The sequence below is a fragment of the Nuphar pumila genome, chromosome 10, assembly GCF_984573655.1.
Source record: "Nuphar pumila chromosome 10, dmNupPumi1.hap1.1, whole genome shotgun sequence".
Lineage (NCBI taxonomy): Eukaryota > Viridiplantae > Streptophyta > Magnoliopsida > Nymphaeales > Nymphaeaceae > Nuphar > Nuphar pumila.
In genome coordinates, this window is record NC_143258.1 from 84,365,873 (window position 1) to 84,391,937 (window position 26,065).

Here is a 26,065-nt window from a genome sequence, read left to right on the forward strand (position 1 = left end):
TTCGTTTTGATTTTATTTTTGAAAAAGAAAAAAAAATCGGCTAGAGATATTCTAGCCGATCTTTGCATTATTGTTAAAAGGGTGTTTAGAGTGGTAAGGTGTGTTGTTTACGGTGTGTTTAGTATGTTAACAGTAACATCAATTGGTGTTAGTCATTCATTGTGTTAGGATTGATTTACTTAAATTGTTTTAATCATTTTTCATTTTTGGTGTTTGAGTGTATTATTGAAAATTATAAAAATCCAAGTTTTCTTTATTTTTATGTTTTTAATTCCAGCATAGTGATGTTCTTGTTAGCTTTTGTGTAATTAGGAGTCATTTGTATTATTTTCTAAGTTGGTTTTATCAAAATAGTGTTATCCAGTTTTATTGTTTTTTGTTAATTTACAAATTTTATTTTTTTTATTATTTTATTTTTTTCGTATGGTTCTCCTTCTTCCCCAAGGTGGGGCGGCAGCCATTAGAGCTCCCCTTGAGCTCTTGGTCGATTTTTTTAGTAAGTTTTAATTACAATTAGGTAGGTATAATTAGGTTGTCTAGGTTCAATTTATTAGGGCTTTCTTTTCTAGCCATTTTTAGAGGTTAATTAAGTAGGTTTTGAGAATTAGGTTAGCATTAAACTCTTAGGAAATCGTTTTTCCCTTTAATTCCTTTTATTTCCTAGGTAGATTTAATACTTTTTAGAAAGTGTAGCCATTTTTAGAGTTGGCGATTTTTGAGAAGAGAAGCAATTAATGCATTGAAATGTGGAAAGTTTTTGGAAAAAGTTAAGTTTCAAAAATCGTGTGGACTATTTGAAGAAAGATTTAATTCTTGATTGCCTATTAATAGGGAGTTACAAATTGAGATTTGAAAAGCCAATTTGAAAATCAATTAAATTTCCAAAGTAGGTGTATGAGTTCAAGAAAGAAGTAATTGCACCTAAATTCTTGGTTGGAAAGCTAAAATCGTGTGATTATCTAGGTTGGACGATTTGGCTTCTCAAAAAGGAATTAATTGCAATTAAAGGCTTTCCCTCACCTTGGTTTTGGAAATAGCATTGATCCATGTTTCCCAAGGGGATTTAAAAGCTCTTTAAGGTTGTAACTCCCCATTAAAAAGGACGATTTCTGGACTTCTCCATTTCCAAAATTATCTTTAATTTTTATTGGGTGCCTATCCTTCTAACCGACCCCAGTCAACCTAGTCCAAGACCTAGACCTAACTCGAGTCAAACCTTATTCTAAATCTAGTGAGTCAACCGAGCTTACCTTATCCCATTCGAGCCTAGTCAAACCTAAGTTAGGTCAAGCTTAGTTGAACCTAAGTCAACCGAACCTAGTTGACTAAGGTAACCCAAAACCAAACCTAGCCGAGCCCATACTAGTCCGAGTCGAGTCAAACCTAACTCGAGCCTACCCAAGTTAACCCCCCCTAAGCTAAGCCTAAACTAATTCCATTGGAGTCAACCAACCTTAGTCCTAGTCGAACCCGTGTCCTATTGTTACATTTTAGTCCCCTAAGTTTTTGATTTACTTATAGCAATTTTAGATTAGCTAATGTAGTTATCTCTTTAATTGTTTAGCCAAAATTTCTAAGTGTTGATTTGATTTGTGTTTGTTAGTTTACCGTTTGTTGATTAGTTAGTTAGTATAGTGTAGTTAGTTTATAGAGAATATATAATTTAGTCATATATTTCACTACATTATTTAGTGTATTGATGGTAATTACATTAGTATTTCATTTAGTGCATAGTCATAACCGGCATATCATATTTCGTGTAGAGTTCATTTAGCTTCATTATAGTTAGCATCTGCATATAATCAGTTATATAGGATTAATTAAGTTTGCATTGCATGTAGATTACATTCTTAGAGAGTAAACTAGTTCAAATAGTGAATAGTGCACTCAAATAAAAACCAGATTTTTGCCCTGTCGCATTAGCATTATTTTCTGTGCAAAAACTCTGTGTTTTCCAAATTTTTTTCTTCTATTCACTTTATTGACGTGTTATTTAACTGCAGACCAAATTTCAGCTCATTCGGAGTTGATTTGGTCTGATTTTTAAGCGTTTTGTGAAAACCGTTTTTTCTGGATTTCAAATTACAGGACTGGCGATATCCTGATTTTTCCCAGATTTGAAACGCTTATATCTGGAGTTACAAATACTTTTTTTCAATTCTGTAAAAACTTTCATTTTGTTCAGTTTGTCAGTTGCAGAACAGAACAAATTTCGGGAAAATCGGACCTCGTTTGCCCTGTCAAACAGCGGTTTTCCGATAACCTGTCAGAATGCTATTTTACACTAGTTAGGGGCAGTTTCGTAATTTTCCTAGTTTCGGCATTTTAGACTTGTTTTCAGTAGTTTCTGCATTTTAGGAGTTGCATAATCATCGTATAGCATTAGTAGAAGTACTTTGGTTAATTTTAGAATTAACTTGATATTTTATTTAATTTTTGTGGGATAATTAGTATTTGTTTTATTAGTTTTGTAGAATTAGACTTAGTTTTAGTTATTGTTTGCATTGTTAGAATAGAATACTAACTTAGTATTTTCTGCATTTTTAGGTGAACAGCATATTTAGTTTCCAGGGTTATTGTCCAAGTGAGAAGATTCTCTAAGTGGCGAAAAGACGGAAATACCCTTGGTGTGGAGCAGAAGACTGAATGCTTGTTTACTTTTCTTTTTGTGCTTAAGTGTAGTTGTATTCACTTTATAATTGTAGATTGACATTTGATATTAATAAATTAAATTTTTTAGAATTTTAGTGATTAATTCCTGTTCCCTGAGGATTCGACCCGTACTTACCACTTTGTGGAAAGTCGGTTTTTTATATTTTTGGTTGACGATTTTCCAAAGCTTTATTGAAAATAGTTGTTTTAAAAAGATCATTTCAAAATATCAACCAAATTTTGGCGTCGTTGCCGGGGAACGGCGAATTAATTACTTTATTTCTTAGAGTTTGATTTATTAATTTGTTTAGTTAGCTATTTAGTTGTTTTATTTTTAGTTAGTAGGATTAGTAAGTGAATATAGGATTAACATAGTTAGTAAATATAGGATTCACGTTCTGTCTTTCTAGGATTCACTTGAAATTCATTCTGCAAGGAGCGATTAGACAGGTGAGTTTTAGAAAAACTTAGTTTGTGATTTCCTGTATTTATCTTTTCAGTACTTTAGAGTAGTTTAATTTGTTATTTCATTTACTTAGTTAGATCATTCTGACATAATTAGTTTAGCATATTTGTTTAGTAGTTGTTTATTTTGTGTTATTTACATTTTAGTACCTGTGTAGTTTAGATTTAGAGTTAGGTCGTTTGCTTACATCTGGTCTTAGTACCAGTGTATGCAGGGGCGACGAGGTCTAGGAACCCCATTACACCCATTTGTTGACAACCCAGAGAGAATTTTACATTCTCATCGAAGTTCGGCAACAATGGCTGACATGGATCCTCCACCCCCAGTTCCTTCACGCCCTCTGCGGGAATACTTCATTCCCACAGACTATGTTCAGGCATCCTGCAATCGGAGACCCGATGTAGGAGTGCCTCATTATGAGATTAAGGCCAGCATTATTCAGATGCTTTTATCCTTTTATGGCCTTAGTCATGAGGATCCGTACCGACATTTAGATGAATTCCTCAAAATCTGTTCTACTGTTAAGATACAGAATTTCGATGATGATGCTTTAAGGTTGACTCTATTCCCATTTTCATTGAAGGACAAAGCCAAGTATTGGCTAAAGTCCTTAGATTCTGTAGAAATAGAGTCATGGGATCAATTGCAACAGGAGTTTCTTCGGAAATATTTTCCCATTGGTCGTACAAACCAATATCGTAGAGCCATCACTAGCTTCTCAAAGCTAGATGGTGAGCGCTTTTATGAGACCTGGGAGAGAATGAAGGATCTCCTCAGGAAATGTCCCCATCATCAGGTGCCGAAATGACAACTGGTGCAGAGCTTCTATGATGGATTGTCTGACAAGAATCGTCAGATGATCGACTCTTCATGTGGAGGGACATTCATGCTGAAGAGCGAGGACGAAGCATGGAGACTATTTGATACATTGGCCGAGAATTCACTCCACCATGCTTCGAGCTCTCATTCTGATAGAGCCACACCCAGCATTCAGAAGAAAGCTGGTGTTCTTGAAGTTGGTCCATCTACTGCACTACAGTGCAAGGTAGACATGATTGCTCAGAAGCTGGACCAGCTTCTCTCAGGACCATCCACCACACAGCAGGTGTGTACTCTTTGTGCCAGTCCGGCACACGAGATCACTGAGTGCCCTTCGGGAGCTCAGTACCCTGAATTTGTTCAAGAAAAAGTTTAGGCAGCTCAGGGTTACGTCAGACCGCCGAATAACCCATTTTCATCGACATACAATCCGGGTTGGCGTAACCATCCCAATTTTTCTTGGAAGAATCCACAGTCTTCCATGCAGATGCCTACATCCCCTCAGCCAGTTCGGCAGCCATCTTTTACTCAGTCATTTCAAAGACCGAACTATGCTCAGTCTTCTTCTTCTTTTGTTACTCCCCCGATTCAGCAAGAGTCTGCCCCGCAGACATCTTTTGATGAGAGACTTCTCCAGGCATTCCAAGAGGTGAAAACCTCTAATCAGAACGCCTTCGAGAAGTGTAGCCAGATTTTGAGCTCGCATACACAGTCCATTGCGAAGTTAGAGTCGCAAATGGGACAGTTAGCTGAGGCTATTAGTAGGAGACTCGAGGGTACATTGCCGAGTCAGGCTGTCATGAACCCGAAGGGTAAGGACCAGATGACTGGAGGCCTATTTCATACTGAGACACAGCAGCAGGCTAAATCAGTTATGGCCTTGAGGAGTGGACGTGAGTATCACGTCGAGAGCAGAGAGCAAGAGAGTAGAGAGAGGATAGAGGAGCCAGAGACCATTGTTTCACCTACGTCGGCTCAATCATCATCCCCATCATCACCATCTTCATCATCTTCCTCCTCAGAGAAGAAGAAGAAGGATAGGAGTGAGCCTTCTCACAAAGAGGAGGAACCAACAGAGTATATTCTCCCACCACCCTATCCCAAAGCATTAGAGTCTCCTGGTTATAGAGGGAAGCAAGGTGCGAAGATCCAGGACATGCTTGACATCTTCAAGCATGTGCAGATCAACCTACCCTTGCTCGATGCTATTCAGCAGGTGCCGGCATATGCCAAATTCCTGAAGGAACTATGTACGCAGAATCGTAAATCTAGAGAGAGAGTTCCTAACAGGGTCCATCTGACTGAGCAGGTGAGTTCAGTACTTCAGCATCAGACACCACCAAAGCTCAAGGACCCTGGATCCCCTATCATTGCTTGTACTATAGGGAACATCCGGATAGAACGCGCATTGCTCGATCTTGGAGCAAGCGTGAACATTCTGCCTGGGTATTTCTTTGATTCTTTCGAGCTAGGAGAGATGAGATCGACTCCGATTACGCTTCAACTGGCAGATCGTTCTGTCAAGGTACCGAGAGGTGTCTTGGAGGACGTGCTAGTTAAAGTGGATGACTTTTATTTTCCAGTTGATTTCATTATTCTTGATATGGAAGGAGTAGACAGCCAGCACCAGACTCCGATTATTTTAGGCAGACCATTCTTGGCGACTGCCAATGCGTGCATCAACTGTAGGACCGGAGCCATGGATCTCTCATTCGGCAATCGAAAGGTCAAGCTGAATATTTTCAATGCCGCAATGGGACCAGCAGGAGACATGGACTGCTTTCATGTAGACATTGCACATGAGTTAGTGGAGGAGCAGCCCGAGTTGTACCTTACTGAGGATTCTTTAGATTTGTACCATATAGAGAAGAATAGCGGTGTAGATAGTGTAGATGTGTCTAGAGTGTCGTCAGAGAGACTACATTGGGGAGCGGTCAGGGAGCCTCTTCCACCACTGGCAGAGACCCCCGCCAAATCGTCGATCGAGTCACCTCCGAAACTTGAGTTGAAACCCTTACCGGATTCACTCAAGTATGCATACCTCGGAGATGATGAGACTCTGCCTGTGATCATCTCATCCTTGCTCACTGAGGAGCAGGAACAGAGATTGCTGACTATTCTTTGGGAGCACAAGGCAGCGATTGGTTGGGGAGTCGCTGATCTGAAGGGGATTGATCCTTCATTCTGCATGCATAGGATCCATTGTGATGAGGAAGTCAAGCCATTTAGGGATATGCAGAGAAGGCTAAATCCCAACATGAAGGAAGTGGTGAAGAAAGAGGTGGTGAAGTGGTTGGATGCCGGAATCATTTACCCTATTTCTGATAGCCAGTGGGTCAGTCCGATTCAGGTTGTGCCAAAGAAGTCAGGACTCACTGTGGTTGAGAACGAGAAGGGTGAGAGAATTCTGATGAGGACCACTACAGGATGGCGAGTCTGCATCGATTATAGGAAGCTGAATGTGGCAATTAAGAAAGATCATTTCCCATTGCCATTCATTGATCAGATCTTAGAGAGACTCGCAGGACAGAGCTACTACTGCTTTCTAGATGGATATTCAGGATACAATCAGGTAGCGGTTCATCCTGACGACCAGGAGAAGACCACGTTTACATGTCCTTATGACACCTTCGCATTTAGACGTATGCTGTTTGGACTCTGTAATGCCCCGGCTACTTTTCAGAGGTGCATGCTTGCTATCTTCTCGGACATGATTGATGATGTGATGGAAGTTTTTATGGATGACTTTTCAGTGTATGGCGCTTCTTTTGAAGATTGCCTCCAAAAACTTGCTCGAGTACTGAGTAGGTGTGTGGAGACCAATCTCGTCCTGAGTTGGGAAAAGAGCCATTTTATGGTCCAGGAGGGGATTGTGCTAGGACACATTGTGTCCAAGCGTGGTATTGAGGTTGACAGAGCGAAGGTGGATTCCATTTCCCGTTTGACTCCACCCACCTCTGTGAGGCAGATTCGATCATTTTTAGGGCATGCGGGTTTTTACAGGCGGTTCATAAAAGATTTCAGCAAAATCTCTCGACCGCTTTGCACGTTATTGGAGAAAGACCAGCCCTTTGTTTTCGGTGAGGATTGTATGAAGGCCTTTGACATTCTCAAAAAGGCCTTTATTACTGCACCTATTTTGAGACCTCCAGATTGGACTCTCCCATTTGAGATTATGTGCGATGCATCTGATTACGCTATGGGGGCCATTTTAGGACAACGCATTGATAGGAAACCCTATGTGATCTATTATGCGAGTAGAACTCTGTCTGATGCCCAGTTGAATTATACTATGACAGAAAAGGAACTACTTGCGGTAGTTTTCGCATTGGATAAATTTAGGTCCTATTTACTCGGTTCGAAGGTGGTTGTCTATTCTGACCATTCTGCATTGAAATATTTGTTGAATAAGAAAGACACCAAACCGAGATTGATTCGTTGGGTCCTACTACTACAGGAGTTTGATCTCGAGATTCGAGATAAGAAGGGAAGTGAGAATGTAGTAGCAGACCATCTTTCCAGACTGATCGTGGAGACCACGCAGGATCAGAAGCCGATCAGCGATTTTTTCCCTGACGAGCAGATCAGTTAGTACATCGCAGTTACCCTGGTTTGCAGATATTGTGAACTATCTGGTTTCGAGGCAGATACCTGAGCATTGGAACAAGAATGAGCGTGAGAGATTCCTATCTCAGGTGAGGCACTATTATTGGGATGAACCAGAGTTGTTCAAATACTGTGCAGATCAGATCATTAGGAGATGTTTTCCGGAGGAGGAGTACCAGTCCATTTTGAATCTTTCCCATTCGTTAGCTTGTGGAGGGCATTTTAGTAGTAGGAAGACAGCTGCAAAGGTTTTGCAGTCAGGATTTTATTGGCCCACACTCCACAGGGACGCGCATGAGTTCTGTAGGCGATGCCTGCGATGTCAGCAGATTGGAAACATGTCCAAGAGGGACATGATGCCCTTGCTTCCGATTTTGATAGTCGAGATTTTTGATGTTTGGGGCATTGATTTCATGGGACCATTTCCGCCCTCATTCGGAAATTTATACATTTTGGTGGCGGTTGATTATGTGTCCAAGTGGGTTGAGGCTGTGGCAACCAAGACCAACGATCACAGAGTAGTGCTTAAGTTCATTAAGCACAACATTTTCAGTCGTTTTGAGGTGCCACGTGCGATGATTAGCGATGGTGGCAAGCATTTTAGGAATATACAGATAGCTTCTCTGTTGAGAAGATATTCTGTCAATCATAGATTCACCACTCCATATCATACGCAGACTAGTGGACAGGTTGAAGTGTCCAATAGGGAGATTAAGTGAATTTTAGAGAAGACAGTTCATCCGGACCGCAAGGATTGGTCCCAGCGCTTAGATGATGCACCTTGGGTATATAGAACTGCATTTAAGACTCCCATTGGCATGTCCCCGTATCGCCTTGTATTCGGGAAAGCATGCCATCTTCCTGTCGAGCTAGAGCATAGAGCGTATTGGGCTATCAAGAAATTGAATTTTGACCTCACCCAGGCTGGCAAAGAGAGAGCACTGCAGCTCTCAGAATTAGAGGAACTCAGGAATGATGCATATGAGAATGCCAAATTATACAAAGCTCGCACAAAAGCATTTCATGATAAGCATATTGTCAAAAAAGTGTTTGAGCCAGATCAGAAAGTGTGGCTATACAATTCTCGTTTACATTTATTCCCAGGGAAGTTAAGATCGAGATGGACAGGTCCTTATATCGTGAAAGAAGTATTTCCCCATGGAGCAGTGACATTATTTGATCCTATGACCCAAGGTACATTCAAGGTAAATGGGCAAAGACTGAAGCCCTTCATTTCAGATGCCTTGCAGGATGGTGAGTGTGAGATAGTGCATCTCACGAAGGCATGAGGATTCGACCAGAGGGATGTACCATATGTACATTATTTCTTTTTCATTTCAGAATTTTTATTTATTTAGTATTTCATTTCACATGTGCTAATTTGTGTTTTGATGTATGCAGGATGAACTTAACATTTAGTGTATCAATTACCAGGTACAGAGAAGAGCTTTCAAAGAATTCAAGGATCAGATGAAAATCAACTTCAGAAGCTCAAAGCAAATCAGGTTGTATCTATCCTTTCTCCCATAGGTTTGTTAGTGTTTTTTAGTGTGCATTTGCATTACATGTTTATTCATTTTGTATGCCACTAGGGACAGTGTCATTCAAGCATGGGGGGGTGGTTTAGATACATGCACACAAAAATTTCAAATTTTTTGTATGACTGGTAATCAAAGTAGGCATTTGAGAACAAAGTGTAGTATATATGATTGTTTTTGACATAATCTAACAGTTTATAAATTTTTAAGCCCCATAAAAATTTTATTTTCTGAACTGAGTCAAACAGAGTAGTTATTCATGAGAAAATTCAAAGAAAAGGTAGTATTTGATTGTTAGAAAATTTTGAATCACTTTTGTATAAGTATGCACAGTATGTTTTCTGAAAAAAAAAATAAGCAATGGAAAGATGTGTTTGAAAAATGAGTTTAAAAGAATAAAGTTACGTTTAGTTGTTGATGTCTTCGTGAATCCTAGTAGTGGAACTCAGACACGAGATGAAGTGTTTGAGTATCTTAACGAAAAGGATAACGAAGGAGATCATCTTCTTGTCTAAGTCGATATCTGTGTCCTTTGTAGTTCGAGTAAGTAGAATCTGAAGGGTGTTTTACACCTGGTGCCCCAAAGCCAGCTGACTTGGGAGCCACCGGTTCGAAAGCTTGTTACATGGACTGCATAGAAAGCCTAAGAGATAGAGACATTGCACATGACGAGAGGAAGACTATACGTAAACTATTAGAATAGAAAGTCTAGTGACTCGAGCAATTAAGTCTGAGGGATACTCTGTATCTAGTGCCCTAAGGTCGGCCGACTTGGGAGTCACTGACCCAAAGCTCGCTACACGGGTCACGAAAACTGACTATTCGAAATAGTGCTCATATGAGAAGAATGTGCAAGAGATCAAAAGTTGAAAAGGAGTGAAAATGAAAGAAAAGAATGTGCTGAATGAGAAATTTTTCATTGCTTAGGCATAAATGTATATTACTGTGCAGAAAATATACAAGTGAGAATAAATGAGTAAAACATGAGAATACTTGACTTTCAGAGAAAAATCATGAACTAGCTACAATATTAGAAAAGGGAAGAAAAAAGAATTTTTACTGTGGTGGCATGAGATTTTTAAATCTATTTTGAGAATGTCAATTACATGAAATATTTATTACAATTGCATTCTTAAGAGCCTAATATTTTTGAAAAATCATCCTCGCACTTCATTGATGTTTGTGGGTAGCATCTCTGCAAACCCTCACGAGACCTTACTCGTCCACTAGTGTAAGCTAGGGGTTTAAAGGGCCTGTTGCATATGCTAAATGCAACCGTGATTCCTACGAAAGTGAGTTAGTATTATGCATTCATGCTTAGCATTTCTTGTCTTCAGTGCATATCATGATTAGGGTTTGTTAAGGGACTAACAAACATTCAAGCATGGGGTTATTTGATGATGCATGAAATGCACATCATGTAAACAAGTTTTCATGCATTTTGTATCAAGTTTAAGGTTTTAAACCCATGTTTAGATGTGTTTTGATAGTAAGGGGCTATGGTTCAAATTTGAGAAAAATCGGAGTTAAAATGAGAGAGTTATGGCTATTTCAGTGTCTTGGCACGGATTTCGAGGTGGATCGGATCCATATCCGACCCAATTAGGTCAATTGGACCTTGGATCAACTCTTAGAAAGCCCAAAACCCAACCCACACGCCTATCCATATCCATTTCAAAAAGTTTTTCTGAAAACCCCCCAGAAAGTGGCGCCTAGCAATATTTTATTTTTTAACACTCTTTTTGAAAAAGGTCAAAACTATAAATAGTTTTTTTTCAAGAACCCTAGACGTCTTTGGCTGTGTTTGGACGCCCCCTACAGTGACTCTACAGCAGCAGCTCCTTCCTCTCCATCTCCCCCACGTGTTGGCCATCGAAGATCGACCTATACTTGATTTTCAAGCATATTTTCGAGCTTTCTTTTGTTTCTTTTCATTTCTTTCTTGTTCCTTGCTGTCTTCTCACCACTTTTCTGTACTTTTGCAGGTGTAGCAGAGGTGGAGACCATTAACCTTGGGCGGGAGTGCGCAACACACCACCAAGGTGAGCCGGCCCTACCTTCATCCGGCTTTCTACACCCTCCGATCGAGAATCGGCTCACATTCCATCGTCGGTGGATCTCCAACGTGTAGCAGCTGAAAAAGGTGCCGTTTGTGGTGAAATACAGCATTCTCGAACTGTATAGGACGTCCATCTCCAGCCACGGTCCGCTCTTCTTCATCCCTCCGGTCGTCGGATCTTCCAAAAGGTAGGTCTTCTTCTTCCTTCTCTTCTAGATAAAACCGATTTGTGTGTGGATTTTGTTTTGTTATTTTCTGTGTGTTTCTTAGTTTTCTTTTTGTTTCAACCTTAGAGTAGCATTCGTGCATAGACCAGCACGTTAGATTAGATTTATGTGTTTGGTTGATCCGTTGGAATCGAGTTTTTATTGATTTTTCATCCTTTTTATAAAAATCGTCTAGATCTTCATCTAGCCGATTTTTCAAGTTTGTCATAAGTGTTCTTGGTGTTGTTTTACAAAAAATCCAATAAAGAAAGTGTTCATTTTGATTCATCTTAGTCGGTTTTGTGTGTGGGTTGCATTTGATTTTACTTGAAAATAAAAATCCAAATATCGGCTATATTTATTCTAGCCGATTCTTGATTTTTACAAAAATATTTTTCTGTTTTGATATTTTTATTTTGTCCAGCATGTGTCTTGTGTTGTGTTGCTGAAAATTTCATTAGGAAATTTCATTTTAGTTTATTCTAAGTCGTGGGTTGTGCTTGTCTTTCGTTTTGATTTTATTTTTGAAAAAGAAAAAAAAATCGGCTAGAGATATTCTAGCCGATCTTTGCATTATTGTTAAAAGGGTGTTTAGAGTGGTAAGGTGTGTTGTTTACGGTGTGTTTAGTATGTTAACAGTAACATCAATTGGTGTTAGTCATTCATTGTGTTAGGATTGATTTACTTAAATTGTTTTAATCATTTTTCGTTTTTGGTGTTTGAGTGTATTATTGAAAATTATAAAAATCCAAGTTTTCTTTATTTTTATGTTTTTAATTCCAGCATAGTGATGTTCTTGTTAGCTTTTGTGTAATTAGGAGTCATTTGTATTATTTTCTAAGTTGGTTTTATCAAAATAGTGTTATCCAGTTTTATTGCTTTTTGTTAATTTACAAATTTTATTTTTTTCGTATGGTTCTCCTTCTTCCCCAAGGTGGGGCGGCAGCCATTAGAGCTCCCCTTGAGCTCTTGGTCGATTTTTTTAGTAAGTTTTAATTACAATTAGGTAGGTATAATTAGGTTGTCTAGGTTCAATGTATTAGGGCTTTCTTTTCTAGCCGTTTTTAGAGGTTAATTAAGTAGGTTTTGAGAATTAGGTTAGCATTAAACTCTTAGGAAATCGTTTTTCCCTTTAATTCCTTTTATTTTCTAGGTAGATTTAATACTTTTTAGAAAGTGTAGCCATTTTTAGAGTTGGTGATTTTTGAGAAGAGAAGCAATTAATGCATTGAAATGTGGAAAGTTTTTGGAAAAAGTTAAGTTTCAAAAATCGTGTGGACTATTTGAAGAAAGATTTAATTCTTGATTGCCTATTAATAGGGAGTTACAAATTGAGATTTGAAAAGCCAATTTGAAAATCAATTAAATTTCCAAAGTAGGTGTATGAGTTCAAGAAAGAAGTAATTGCACCTAAATTCTTGGTTGGAAAGCTAAAATCGTGTGATTATCTAGGTTGGACGATTTGGCTTCTCAAAAAGGAATTAAGTGCAATTAAAGGCTTTCCCTCACCTTGGTTTTGGAAATAGCATTGATCCATGTATCCCAAGGGGATTTAAAAGCTCTTTAAGGTTGTAACTCCCCATTAAAAAGGACGATTTCTGGACTTCTCCATTTCCAAAATTATCTTTAATTTTTATTGGGTGCCTATCCTTCTAACCGACCCCAGTCAACCTAGTCCAAGACCTAGACCTAACTCGAGTCAAACCTTATTCTAAATCTAGTGAGTCAACCGAGCTTACCTTATCCCATTCGAGCCTAGTCAAACCTAAGTTAGGTCAAGCTTAGTTGAACCTAAGTCAACCGAACCTAGTTGACTACGGTAACCCAAAACCAAACCTAGCCGAGCCCATACTAGTCCGAGTCGAGTCAAACCTAACTCGAGCCTACCCAAGTTAACCCCCCCTTAGCTAAGCCTAAACTAATTCCATTGGAGTCAACCGACCTTAGTCCTAGTCGAACCCGTGTCCTATTGTTACATTTTAGTCCGCTAATTTTTTGATTTACTTATAGCAATTTTAGATTAGCTAATGTAGTTATCTCTTTAATTGTTTAGCCAAAATTTCTAAGTGTTGATTTGATTTGTGTTTGTTAGTTTACCGTTTGTTGATTAGTTAGTTAGTATAGTGTAGTTAGTTTATAGAGAATATATAATTTAGTCATATATTTCACTACATTATTTAGTGTATTGATTGTAATTACATTAGTATTTCATTTAGTGCATAGTCATAACCGGCATATCATATTTCGTGTAGAGTTCATTTAGCTTCATTATAGTTAGAATCTGCATATAATCAGTTATATAGGATTAATTAAGTTTGCATTGCATGTAGATTACATTCTTAGAGAGTAAACTAGTTCAAATAGTGAATAGTGCACTCAAATAAAAACCAGATTTTTGCCCTGTCGCAATAGCATTATTTTCTGTGCAAAAACTCTGTGTTTTCCAAATTTTTTTCTTCTATTCACTTTATTGACGTGTTATTTAACTGCAGACCAAATTTCAGCTCATTCGGAGTTGATTTGGTATGATTTTTAAGCGTTTTGTGAAAACCGTTTTTTCTGGATTTCAAATTACAGGACTGGCGATATCCTGATTTTTCCCAGATTTGAAACGCTTATATCTGGAGTTTCAGATACTTTTTTTCAATTCTGTAAAAACTTTCATTTTGTTCATTCTGTCAGTTGCAGAACAGAACAAATTTCGGGAAAATCGGACCTCGTTTGCTCTGTCAAACAGCGGTTTTCCGATAACCTGTCAGAATGCTATTTTACACTAGTTAGGGGCAGTTTCGTAATTTTCCTAGTTTCGGCATTTTAGACTTGTTTTCAGTAGTTTCTGCATTTTAGGAGTTGCATAATCATCGTACAGCATTAGTAGAAGTACTTTGGTTAATTTTAGAATTAACTTGATATTTTATTTAATTTTTGTGGGATAATTAGTATTTGTTTTATTAGTTTTGTAGAATTAGACTTAGTTTTAGTTATTGTTTGCATTGTTAGAATAGAATACTAACTTAGTATTTTCTGCATTTTTAGGTGAACAGCATATTTAGTTTCCAGGGTTATTGTCCAAGTGAGAAGATTCTCTAAGTGGCGAAAAGACGGAAATACCCTTGGTGTGGAGCAGAAGACTGAATGCTTGTTTACTTTTCTTTTTGTGCTTAAGTGTAGTTGTATTCACTTTATAATTGTAGATTGACATTTGATATTAATAAATTAAATTTTTTAGAATTTTAATGATTAATTCCTGTTCCCTGAGGATTCGACCCGTACTTACCACTTTGTGGAAAGTTGGTTTTTTATATTTTTGGTTGACGATTTTCCAAAGCTTTATTGAAAATAGTTGTTTTAAAAAGATCATTTCAAAATATCAACCAAATTTTGGCACCGTTGCCGGGGAACGGCGAATTAATTACTTTATTTCTTAGAGTTTAATTTATTAATTTGTTTAGTTAGCTAATTAGTTATTTTATTTTTAGTTAGTAGGATTAGTAAGTGAATATAGGATTAACATAGTTAGTAAATATAGGATTCACGTTCTGTCTTTCTAGGATTCACTTGAAATTCATTCTGCAAGGAGCGATTAGACAGGTGAGTTTTAGAAAAACTTAGTTTGTGATTTCCTGTATTTATCTTTTCAGTACTTTAGAGTAGTTTAATTTGTTATTTCATTTACTTAGTTAGATCATTCTGACATAATTAGTTTAGCATATTTGTTTAGTAGTTGTTTATTTTGTGTTATTTACATTTTAGTACCTGTGTAGTTTAGATTTAGAGTTAGGTCGTTTGCTTACATCTGGTCTTAGTACCAGTGTATGCAGGGGCGACGAGGTCTAGGAACCCCATTACACCCATTTGTTGACAACCCAGAGAGAATTTTACATTCTCATCGAAGTTCAGCAACAATGGCTGACATGGATCCTCCACCCCCAGTTCTTTCACGCCCTCTGCGGGAATACTTCATTCCCACAGACTATGTTCAGGCATCCTGCAATCGGAGACCCGATGTAGGAGCGCCTCATTATGAGATTAAGGCCAGCATTATTCAGATGCTTTCATCCTTTTATGGCCTTAGTCATGAGGATCCCTACCGACATTTAGATGAATTCCTCGAAATCTGTTCTACTGTTAAGATACAGAATTTCGATGATGATGCTTTAAGGTTGACTCTATTCCCATTTTCATTGAAGGACAAAGCCAAGTATTGGCTAAAGTCCTTAGATTCTGTAGAAATAGAGTCATGGGATCAATTGCAACAGGAGTTTCTTCGGAAATATTTTCCCATTGGTCGTACAAACCAATATCGTAGAGCCATCACTAGCTTCTCAAAGCTAGATGGTGAGCGCTTTTATGAGACCTGGGAGAGAATGAAGGATCTCCTCAGGAAATGTCCCCATCATCAGGTGCCGAAATGACAACTGGTGCAGAGCTTCTATGATGGATTGTCTGACAAGAATCGTCAGATGATCGACTCTTCATGTGGAGGGACATTCATGCTGAAGAGCGAGGACGAAGCATGGAGACTATTTGATACATTGGCCGAGAATTCACTCCACCATGCTTCGAGCTCTCATTCTGATAGAGCCACACCCAGCATTCAGAAGAAAGCTGGTGTTCTTGAAGTTGGTCCATCTACTGCACTACAGTGCAAGGTAGACATGATTGCTCAGAAGCTGGACCAGCTTCTCTCAGGACCATCCACCACACAGCAGGTGTGTACTCTTTGTGCCAGTCCGGCACACGAGATCACTGAGTGCCCGTCGGCAACTCAGTACCCTTAATTTGTTCAAGAACAAGTTCAGGCAGCTCAGGGTTACGTCAGACTGCCGAATAACCCATTTTCATCGACATACAATCCGGGTTGGCGTAACCATCCCAATTTTTCTTGGAAGAATCCACAGTCTTCCATGCAGATGCCTACATCCTCTCAGCCAGTTCGGCAGCCATCTTTTACTCAGTCATTTCAAAGACCGAACTATGCTCAGTGTTCTTATTCTTCTGTTACTCCCCCGATTCAGCAAGAGTCTGCCCCGCAGACATCTTTTGAGGAGAGACTTCTCCAGGCATTCCAAGAGGTGAAAACCTCTAATCAGAACGCCTTCGAGAAGTGTAGCCAGATTTTGAGCTCGCATACACAGTCCATTGCGAAGTTAGAGTCGCAAATGGGACAGTTAGCTGAGGCTATTAGTAGGAGACCCGAGGGTACATTGCCGAGTCAGGCTGTCATGAACCCGAAGGGTAAGGACCAGATGACTGGAGGCCTATTTCATACTGAGACACAGCAGCAGGCTAAATCAGTTATGGCCTTGAGGAGTGGACGTGAGTATCACGTCGAGAGCAGAGAGCGAGAGAGTAGAGAGAGGATAGAGGAGCCAGAGACCATTGTTTCACCTACGTCGGCTCAATCATCATCCCCATCCCCATCATCACCATCACCATCTTCATCATCTTCCTCCTCAGAGAAGAAGAAGAAGGATAGGAGTGAGCCTTCTCACAAAGAGGAGGAACCAGCAGAGTATATTCCCCCACCACCCTATCCCAAAGCATTAGAGTCTCCTTGTTATAGAGGGAAGCAAGGTGCGAAGATCCAGGACATGCTTGACATCTTCAAGCATGTGCAGATCAACCTACCCTTGCTCGATGCTATTCAGCAGGTGCCGGCATATGCCAAATTCCTGAAGGAACTATGTACGCAGAAGCGTAAATCTAGAGAGAGAGTTCCTAACAGGGTCCATCTGACTGAGCAGGTGAGTTCAGTACTTCAGCATCAGACACCACCAAAGCTCAAGGACCCTGGATCCCCTATCATTGCTTGTACTATAGGGAACATCCGGATAGAATGCGCATTGCTCGATCTTGGAGCAAGCGTGAACATTCTGCCTGGGTATTTCTTTGATTCTTTCGGGCTAGGAGAGATGAGATCGACTCTGATTATGCTTCAACTGGCAGATCGTTCTGTCAAGGTACCGAGAGGTGTCTTGGAGGACGTGCTAGTTAAGGTGGATGACTTTTATTTTCCAGTCGATTTCATTATTCTTGATATGGAAGGAGTAGACAGCCAGCACCAGACTCCGATTATTTTAGGCAGACCATTATTGGCGACTGCCAATGCGTGCATCAACTGTAGGACCGGAGCCATGGATCTCTCATTCGGCAATCGAAAGGTCAAGCTGAATATTTTCAATGCCGCAATGGGACCAGCAGGAGACATGGGCTGCTTTCATGTAGACATTGCACATGAGTTAGTGGAGGAGCAGCCCGAGTTGTACCTTACTGAGGATTCTTTAGATTTATACCATATAGAGAAGAATAGCGGTGTAGATAGTGTAGATGTGTCTAGAGTGTCGTCAGAGAGACTACCTTGGGGAGCGGTCAGGGAGCCTCTTCCACCACTGGCAGAGACCCCCGCCAAATCGTCGATCGAGTCACCTCCGAAACTTGAGTTGAAACCCTTACCGGATTCACTCAAGTATGCATTCCTCGGAGATGATGAGACTCTGCCTGTGATCATCTCATCCTTGCTTACTGAGGAGCAGGAACAGAGATTGCTGACTATTCTTCGGGAGCACAAGGCAGCGATTGGCTGGGGAGTCGCTGATTTGAAGGTGATTGATCCTTCATTCTGCATGCATAGGATCCATTGTGATGAGGAAGTCAAGCCATTTAGGGATATGCAGAGAAGGCTAAATCCCAACATGAAGGAAGTGGTGAAGAAAGAGGTGGTGAAGTGGTTGGATGCCGGAATCATTTACCCTATTTCTGATAGCCAGTGGGTCAGTCCGATTCAGGTTGTGCCAAAGAAGTCAGGACTCACTGTGGTTGAGAACGAGAAGGGTGAGAGAATTCCGATGAGGACCACTACAGGATGGCGAGTCTGCATCGATTATAGGAAGCTGAATGTGGCAACTAAGAAAAATCATTTCCCATTGCCATTTATTGATCAGATCTTAGAGAGACTCGCAGGACAGAGCTACTACTGCTTTCTAGATAGACATTCAGGATACAATCAGGTAGTGGTTCATCCTGACGACCAGGAGAAGACCACGTTTACATGTCCTTATGACACCTTCGCATTTAGACGTATGCAGTTTGGACTCTGTAATGCCCCGGCTACTTTTCAGAGGTGCATGCTTGCTATCTTCTCGGACATGATTGATGATGTGATGGAAGTTTTTATGGATGACTTTTCAGTGTATGGCTCTTCTTTTGAAGATTGCCTCCAAAAACTTGCTCGAGTACTGAGTAGGTGTGTGGAGACCAATCTCGGCCTGAGTTGGGAAAAGAGCCATTTTATGGTCCAAGAGGGGATTGTGCTAGGACACATTGTGTCCAAGCGTGGTATTGAGGTTGACAGAGCGAAGGTGGAATCCATTTCCCGTTTGATTCCACCCACCTCTGTGAGGCAGATTCGATCATTTTTAGGGCATGCGGGTTTTTATAGGCGGTTCATAAAAGATTTCGGCAAAATCTCTCGACCGCTTTGCACGTTATTGGAGAAAGACCAGCCCTTTGTTTTCGGTGAGGATTGTATGAAGGCTTTTGAGATTCTCAAAAAGGCCTTGATTACTGCACCTATTTTGAGACCTTCAGATTGGACTCTCCCATTTGAGATTATGTGTGATGCATCTGATTACGCTATGGGGGCCATTTTAGGACAACGCATTGATAGGAAACCCTATGTGATCTATTATGCGAGTAGAACTCTGTCTGATGCTCAGATGAATTATACTACGACAGTGAAGGAACTACTTGCGGTAGTTTTCGCATTGGAAAAATTTAGGTCCTATTTACTCGGTTCGAAGGTGGTTGTCTATTCTGACCATTCTGCATTGAAATATTTGTTGAATAAGAAAGACACCAAACCGAGATTGATTCGTTGGGTCCTACTACTACAGGAGTTTGATCTCGAGATTCGAGATAAGAAGGGAAGTGAGAATGTAGTAGCAGACCATCTTTCCAGACTGATCGTGGAGACCACGCAGGATCAGAAGCCGATCAACGATTCTTTCCCCGACGAGCAGATCATGTCAGTTAGTACATCGCAGTTACCCTGGTTTGCAGATATTGTGAACTATCTGGTTTCGAGGCAGATACATGAGCATTGGAACAAGAATGCGCGTGAGAGATTCCTATCTCAGGTGAGGCACTATTATTGGGATGAACCGGAGTTGTTCAAATACTGTGCAGATCAGATCATTAGGAGATGTTTTCCGGAGGAGGAGTACCAGTCCATTTTGAATTTTTCTCATTCGTTAGCTTGTGGAGGGCATTTTAGTAGTAGGAAGACAGCTGCAAAGGTTTTGCAGTCAGGATTTTATTGGCCCACACTCCACAGGGACGCGCATGAGTTCTGTAGGCGATGCCTGCGATGTCAGCAGATTGGAAACATGTCCAAGAGGGACATGATGCCCTTGCTTCCGATTTTGATAGTCAAGATTTTTGATGTTTGGGGCATTGATTTCATGGGACCATTTCCGCCCTCATTCGGAAATTTATACATTTTGGTGGCGGTTGATTATGTGTCCAAGTGGGTTGAGGCTGTGGCAACCAAGACCAACGATCACAGAGTAGTGCTTAAGTTCATTAAGCACAACATTTTCAGTCGTTTTGGGGTGCCACGTGCGATGATTAGCGATGGTGGCAAGCATTTTAGGAATATACAGATAGCTTCTCTGTTGAGAAGATATTCTGTCAATCATAGATTCACCACTCCATATCATCCGCAGACTAGTGGACAGGTTGAAGTGTCCAATAGGGAGATTAAGTGAATTTTAGAGAAGACAGTTCGTCCGGACCGCAAGGATTGGTCCCAGTGCTTAGATGATGCACTTTGGGTATATAGAACTGCATTTAAGACTCCCATTGGCATGTCCCCGTATCGCCTTGTATTCGGGAAAGCATGTCATCTTCCTGTCGAGCTAGAGCATAGAGCGTATTGGGCTATCAAGAAATTGAATTTTGACCTCACCCAGGCTGGCAAAGAGAGAGCACTGCAGCTCTCAGAATTAGAGGAACTCAGGAATGATGCATATGAGAATGCCAAATTATACAAAGCTCGCACAAAAGCATTTCATGATAAGCATATTGTCAGAAAAGTGTTTGAGCCAGATCAGAAAGTGTGGCTATACAATTCTCGTTTACATTTATTCCCAGGGAAGTTAAGTTCGAGATGGACAGGTCCTTACATCGTGAAAGAAGTATTTCCCCATGGAGCAGTGACATTATTTGATCCTATGACCCAAGGTACATTCAAGGTAAATGGGCAAAGACTGAAGCCCTTCATTTCAGATGCCTTGCAGGATGGTGAGTGTGAGATAGTGCATCTCACGAAGGCATGAGGATTCGACTAGAGGGATGTACCATATGTACATTATTTCTTTTTCATTTCAGAATTTTTATTTATTTAGTATTTCATTTCACATGTGCTAATTTGTGTTTTGATGTATGCAGGATGAACTTAACATTTAGTGTATCAATTACCAGGTACAGAGAAGAGCTTTCAAAGAATTCAAGGATCAGATGAAAATCAACTTTAGAAGCTCAAAGCAAATCAGGTTGTATCTATCCTTTCTCCCATAGGTTTGTTAGTGTTTTTTAGTGTGCATTTGCATTACATGTTTATTCATTTTGTATGCCACTAGGGACAGTGTCATTCAAGCATGGGGGGGTGGTTTAGATACATGCACACAAAAATTTCAAATTTTTTGTATGACTGATAATCAAAGTAGGCATTTGAGAACAAAGTGTAGTATATATGATTGTTTTTGACATAATCTAACAGTTTATAAATTTTTAAGCCCCATAAAATTTTTATTTTCTGAACTGAGTCAAATAGAGTAGTTATTCATGAGAAAATTCAAAGAAAAGGTAGTATTTGATTGTTAGAAAATTTTAAATCACTTTTGTATAAGTATGCACAGTATGTTTTCTGAAAAAAAAAATAAGCAATGGAAAGATGTGTTTGAAAAATGAGTTTAAAAGAATAAAGCTACGTTTAGTTGTTGATGTCTTCGTGAATCCTAGTAGTGGAACTCAGACACGAGATGAAGTGTTTGAGTATCTTAACGAAAAGGATAACGAAGGAGATCATCTTCTTGTCTAAGTCGATATCTGTGTCCTTTGTAGTTCGAGTAAGTAGAATCTGAAGGGTGTTTTACACCTGGTGCCCCAAAGCCAGCTGACTTGGTCGCCACCGGTTCGAAAGCTTGTTACATGGACTGCATAGAAAGCCTAAGAGATAGAGACATTGCACATGACGAGAGGAAGACTATACGTAAACTATTAGAATAGAAAGTCTAGTGACTCGAGCAATTAAGTCTGAGGGATACTCTGTATCTAGTGCCCTAAGGTCGGCCGACTTGGGAGTCACTGACCCAAAGCTCGCTACACGGGTCACGAAAACTGACTATTCGAAATAGTGCTCATATGAGAAGAATGCGCAAGAGATCAAAAGTTGAAAAGGAGTGAAAATGAAAGAAAAGAATGTGCTGAATGAGAAATTTTTCATTGCTTAGGCATAAATGTATATTACTGTGCAGAAAATATACAAGTGAGAATAAATGAGTAAAACATGAGAATATTTGACTTTCAGAGAAAAATCATGAACTAGCTACAATATTAGAAAAGGGAAGAAAAAAGAATTTTTACTGTGGTGGCATGAGATTTTTAAATCTATTTTGAGAATGTCAATTACATGAAATATTTATTACAATTGCATTCTTAAGAGCCTAATATTTTTGAAAAATCATCCTCGCACTTCATTGATGTTTGTGGGTAGCATCTCTGCAAACCCTCACGAGACCTTACTCGTCCAATAGTGTAAGCTAGGGGTTTAAAGGGCCTGTTGCATATGCTAAATGCAACCGTGATTCCTACGAAAGTGAGTTAGTATTATGCATTCATGCTTAGCATTTCTTGTCTTCAGTGCAAATCATGATTAGGGTTTGTTAAGGGACTAACAAACATTCAAGCATGGGGGTATTTGATGATGCATGAAATGCACATCATGTAAACAAGTTTTTCATGCATTTTGTATCAAGTTTAAGGTTTTAAACCCATGTTTAGATGTGTTTTGATAGTAAGGGGCTATGGTTCAAATTTGAGAAAAATCGGAGTTAAAATGAGAGAGTTATGGCTATTTCAGTGTCTGGGCACGGATTTCGAGGTGGATCGGATCCATATCCGACCCAATTAGGTCAATTGGACCTTGGATCAACTCTTAGAAAGCCCAAAACCCAACCCACACGCCTATCCATATCCATTTCAAAAAGTTTTTCTGAAACCCCCCAGAAAGTGGCGCCTAGCAATATTTTATTTTTTAACACTCTTTTTGAAAAAGGTCAAAACTATAAATAGTTTTTTTTCAAGAACCCTAGACGTCTTTGGCTGTGTTTGGACGCCCCCTACAGTGACTCTACAGCAGCAGCTCCTTCCTCTCCATCTCCCCCACGTGTTGGCCATCGAAGATCGACCTATGCTTGATTTTCAAGCATATTTTTGAGCTTTCTTTTGTTTCTTTTCATTTCTTTCTTGTTCCTTGCTGTCTTCTCACCACTTTTTTGTACTTTTGCAGGTGTAGCAGAGGTGGAGACCATTAACCTTGGGCGGGAGTGCGCAACACACCACCAAGGTGAGCCGGCCCTACCTCCATCCGGCTTTCTACACCCTCCGATCGAGAATCGGCTCACATTCCATCGTCGGTGGATCTCCAACATGTAGCAGCTGAAAAAGGTGCCGTTTGTGGTGAAATACAGCATTCTCGAATTGTATAGGACGTCCATCTCCAGCCACGGTCCGCTCTTCTTCATCCCCCCGGTCGTCGGATCTTCCAAAAGGTAGGTCTTCTTCTTCCTTCTCTTTTAGATAAAACTGATTTGTGTGTGGATTTTGTTTTGTTATTTTCTGTGTGTTTCTTAGTTTTCTTTTTGTTTCAACCTTAGAGTAGCATTCGTGCATAGACCAGCACGTTAGATTAGATTTATGTGTTTGGTTGATCCGTTGGAATCGAGTTTTTATTGATTTTTCATCCTTTTTATAAAAATCGTCTAGATCTTCATCTAGCCGATTTTTCAAGTTTGTCATAAGTGTTCTTGGTGTTGTTTTACAGAAAATCCAATAAAAAAAGTGTTCATTTTGATTCATCTTAGTCGGTTTTGTGTGTGGGTTGCATTTGATTTTACTTGAAAATAAAAATCCAAAAATCGGCTATATTTATTCTAGCTGATTCTTGATTTTTACAAAAATATTTTTCTGTTTTGATATTTTTATTTTGTCCAGCATGTGTTATGTGTTGTGTTGCTGAAAATTTCATTAGGAAATTTCATTTTAGTTTATTCTAAGTCGTGGGTTGTGCTTGTGCTTCGTTTTGATTTTATTTTTGAAAAAGAAAAAAAAATCGGCTTGAGATATTCTAGCCGATCTTTGCATTATTGTTAAAAGGGTGTTTAGAGTGGTAAGGTGTGTTGTTTACGGTGTGTTTAGTATGTTAACAGTAGCATCAATTGGTGTTAGTCATTCATTGTGTTAGGATTGATTTACTTAAATTGTTTTAATCATTTTTCGTTTTTGGTGTTTGAGTGTATTATTGAAAATTATAAAAATCCAAGTTTTCTTTATTTTTATGTTTTTAATTCCAGCATAGTGATGTTCTTGTTAGCTTTTGTGTAATTAGGAGTCATTTGTATTATTTTCTAAGTTGGTTTTATCAAAATAGTGTTATCCAGTTTTATTGCTTTTTGTTAATTTACAAATTTTATTTTTTTTTATTATTTTATTTTTTTCGTATGGTTCTTCTTCTTCCCCAAGGTGGGGCGTCAGCCATTAGAGCTCCCCTTGAGCTCTTGGTCGATTTTTTTAGTAAGTTTTAATTACAATTAGGTAGGTATAATTAGGTTGTCTAGGTTCAATGTATTAGGGCTTTCTTTTCTAGCCATTTTTAGAGGTTAATTAAGTAGGTTTTGAGAATTAGGTTAGCATTAAACTCTTAGAAAATCGTTTTTCCCTTTAATTCCTTTTATTTCCTAGGTAGATTTAATACTTTTTAGAAAGTGTAGCCATTTTTAGAGTTGGCGATTTTTGAGAAGAGAAGCAATTAATGCATTGAAATGTGGAAAGTTTTTGGAAAAAGTTAAGTTTCAAAAATAGTGTGGACTATTTGAAGAAAGATTTAATTCTTGATTGCCTATTAATAGGGAGTTACAAATTGAGATTTGAAAAGCCAATTTGAAAATCAATTAAATTTCCAAAGTAGGTGTATGAGTTCAAGAAAGAAGTAATTGCACCTAAATTCTTGGTTGGAAAGCTAAAATCGTGTGATTATCTAGGTTGGACGATTTGGCTTCTCAAAAAGGAATTAATTGCAATTAAAGGCTTTCCCTCACCTTGGTTTTGGAAATAGCATTGATCCATGTTTCCCAAGGGGATTTAAAAGCTCTTTAAGGTTGTAACTCCCCATTAAAAAGGACGATTTCTGGACTTCTCCATTTCCAAAATTATCTTTAATTTTTATTGGGTGCCTATCCTTCTAACCGACCCCAGTCAACCTAGTCCAAGACCTAGACCTAACTCGAGTCAAACCTTATTCTAAATTTAGTGAGTCAACCGAGCTTACCTTATCCCATTCGAGCCTAGTCAAACCTAAGTTAGGTCAAGCTTAGTTGAACCTAAGTCAACCGAACCTAGTTGACTAAGGTAACCCAAAACCAAACCTAGCCGAGCCCATACTAGTCCGAGTCGAGTCAAACCTAACTCGAGCCTACCCAAGTTAACCCCCCCTTAGCTAAGCCTAAACTAATTCCATTGGAGTCAACCGACCTTAGTCCTAGTCGAACCCGTGTCCTATTGTTACATTTTAGTCCCCTAATTTTTTGATTTACTTATAGCAATTTTAGATTAGCTAGTGTAGTTATCTCTTTAATTGTTTAGCCAAAATTTCTAAGTGTTGATTTGATTTGTGTTTGTTAGTTTACCGTTTGTTGATTAGTTAGTTAGTATAGTGTAGTTAGTTTATAGAGAATATATAATTTAGTCATATATTTCACTACATTATTTAGTGTATTGATTGTAATTACATTAGTATTTCATTTAGTGCATAGTCATAACCGGCATATCATATTTCGTGTAGAGTTCATTTAGCTTCATTATAGTTAGCATCTGCATATAATCAGTTATATAGGATTAATTAAGTTTGCATTGCATGTAGATTACATTCTTAGAGAGTAAACTAGTTCAAATAGTGAATAGTGCACTCAAATAAAAACCAGATTTTTGCCCTGTCGCATTAGCATTATTTTCTGTGCAAAAACTCTGTGTTTTCCAAATTTTTTTCTTCTATTCACTTTATTGACGTGTTATTTAACTGCAGACCAAATTTCAGCTCATTCGGAGTTGATTTGGTTTGATTTTTAAGCGTTTTGTGAAAACCGTTTTTTCTGGATTTCAAATTACAGGACTGGCGATATCCTGATTTTTCCCAGATTTGAAACGCTTATATCTGGAGTTCCAGATACTGTTTTTCAATTCTGTAAAAACTGTCATTTTTTTCAATCTGTCAGTTGCAGAACAGAACAAATTTCGAGAAAATCGGACCTCGTTTTTCCTGTCAAACAGCGGTTTTCCAATAACCTGTCAGAATGCTATTTTACACTAGTTAGGGGCAGTTTCATAATTTTCCTAGTTTTGGCATTTTAGACTTGTTTTCAGTAGTTTCTGCATTTTAGGA

General features: G+C 39.1%; 2 non-coding genes across 2 annotated transcripts; both read right to left on the reverse strand.

The window, feature by feature from the left end:
• Positions 1-3,813: 3,813 nt before the first annotated feature.
• On the reverse strand, positions 3,814-3,916 carry LOC149827122 (small nucleolar RNA R71). Its single transcript, XR_016435830.1, has one exon. It is a non-coding gene; the product is annotated as a small nucleolar RNA R71 (small nucleolar RNA).
• Positions 3,917-15,648: 11,732 nt separating this feature from the next.
• On the reverse strand, positions 15,649-15,751 carry LOC149827123 (small nucleolar RNA R71). Its single transcript, XR_016435831.1, has one exon. It is a non-coding gene; the product is annotated as a small nucleolar RNA R71 (small nucleolar RNA).
• Positions 15,752-26,065: the final 10,314 nt, after the last annotated feature.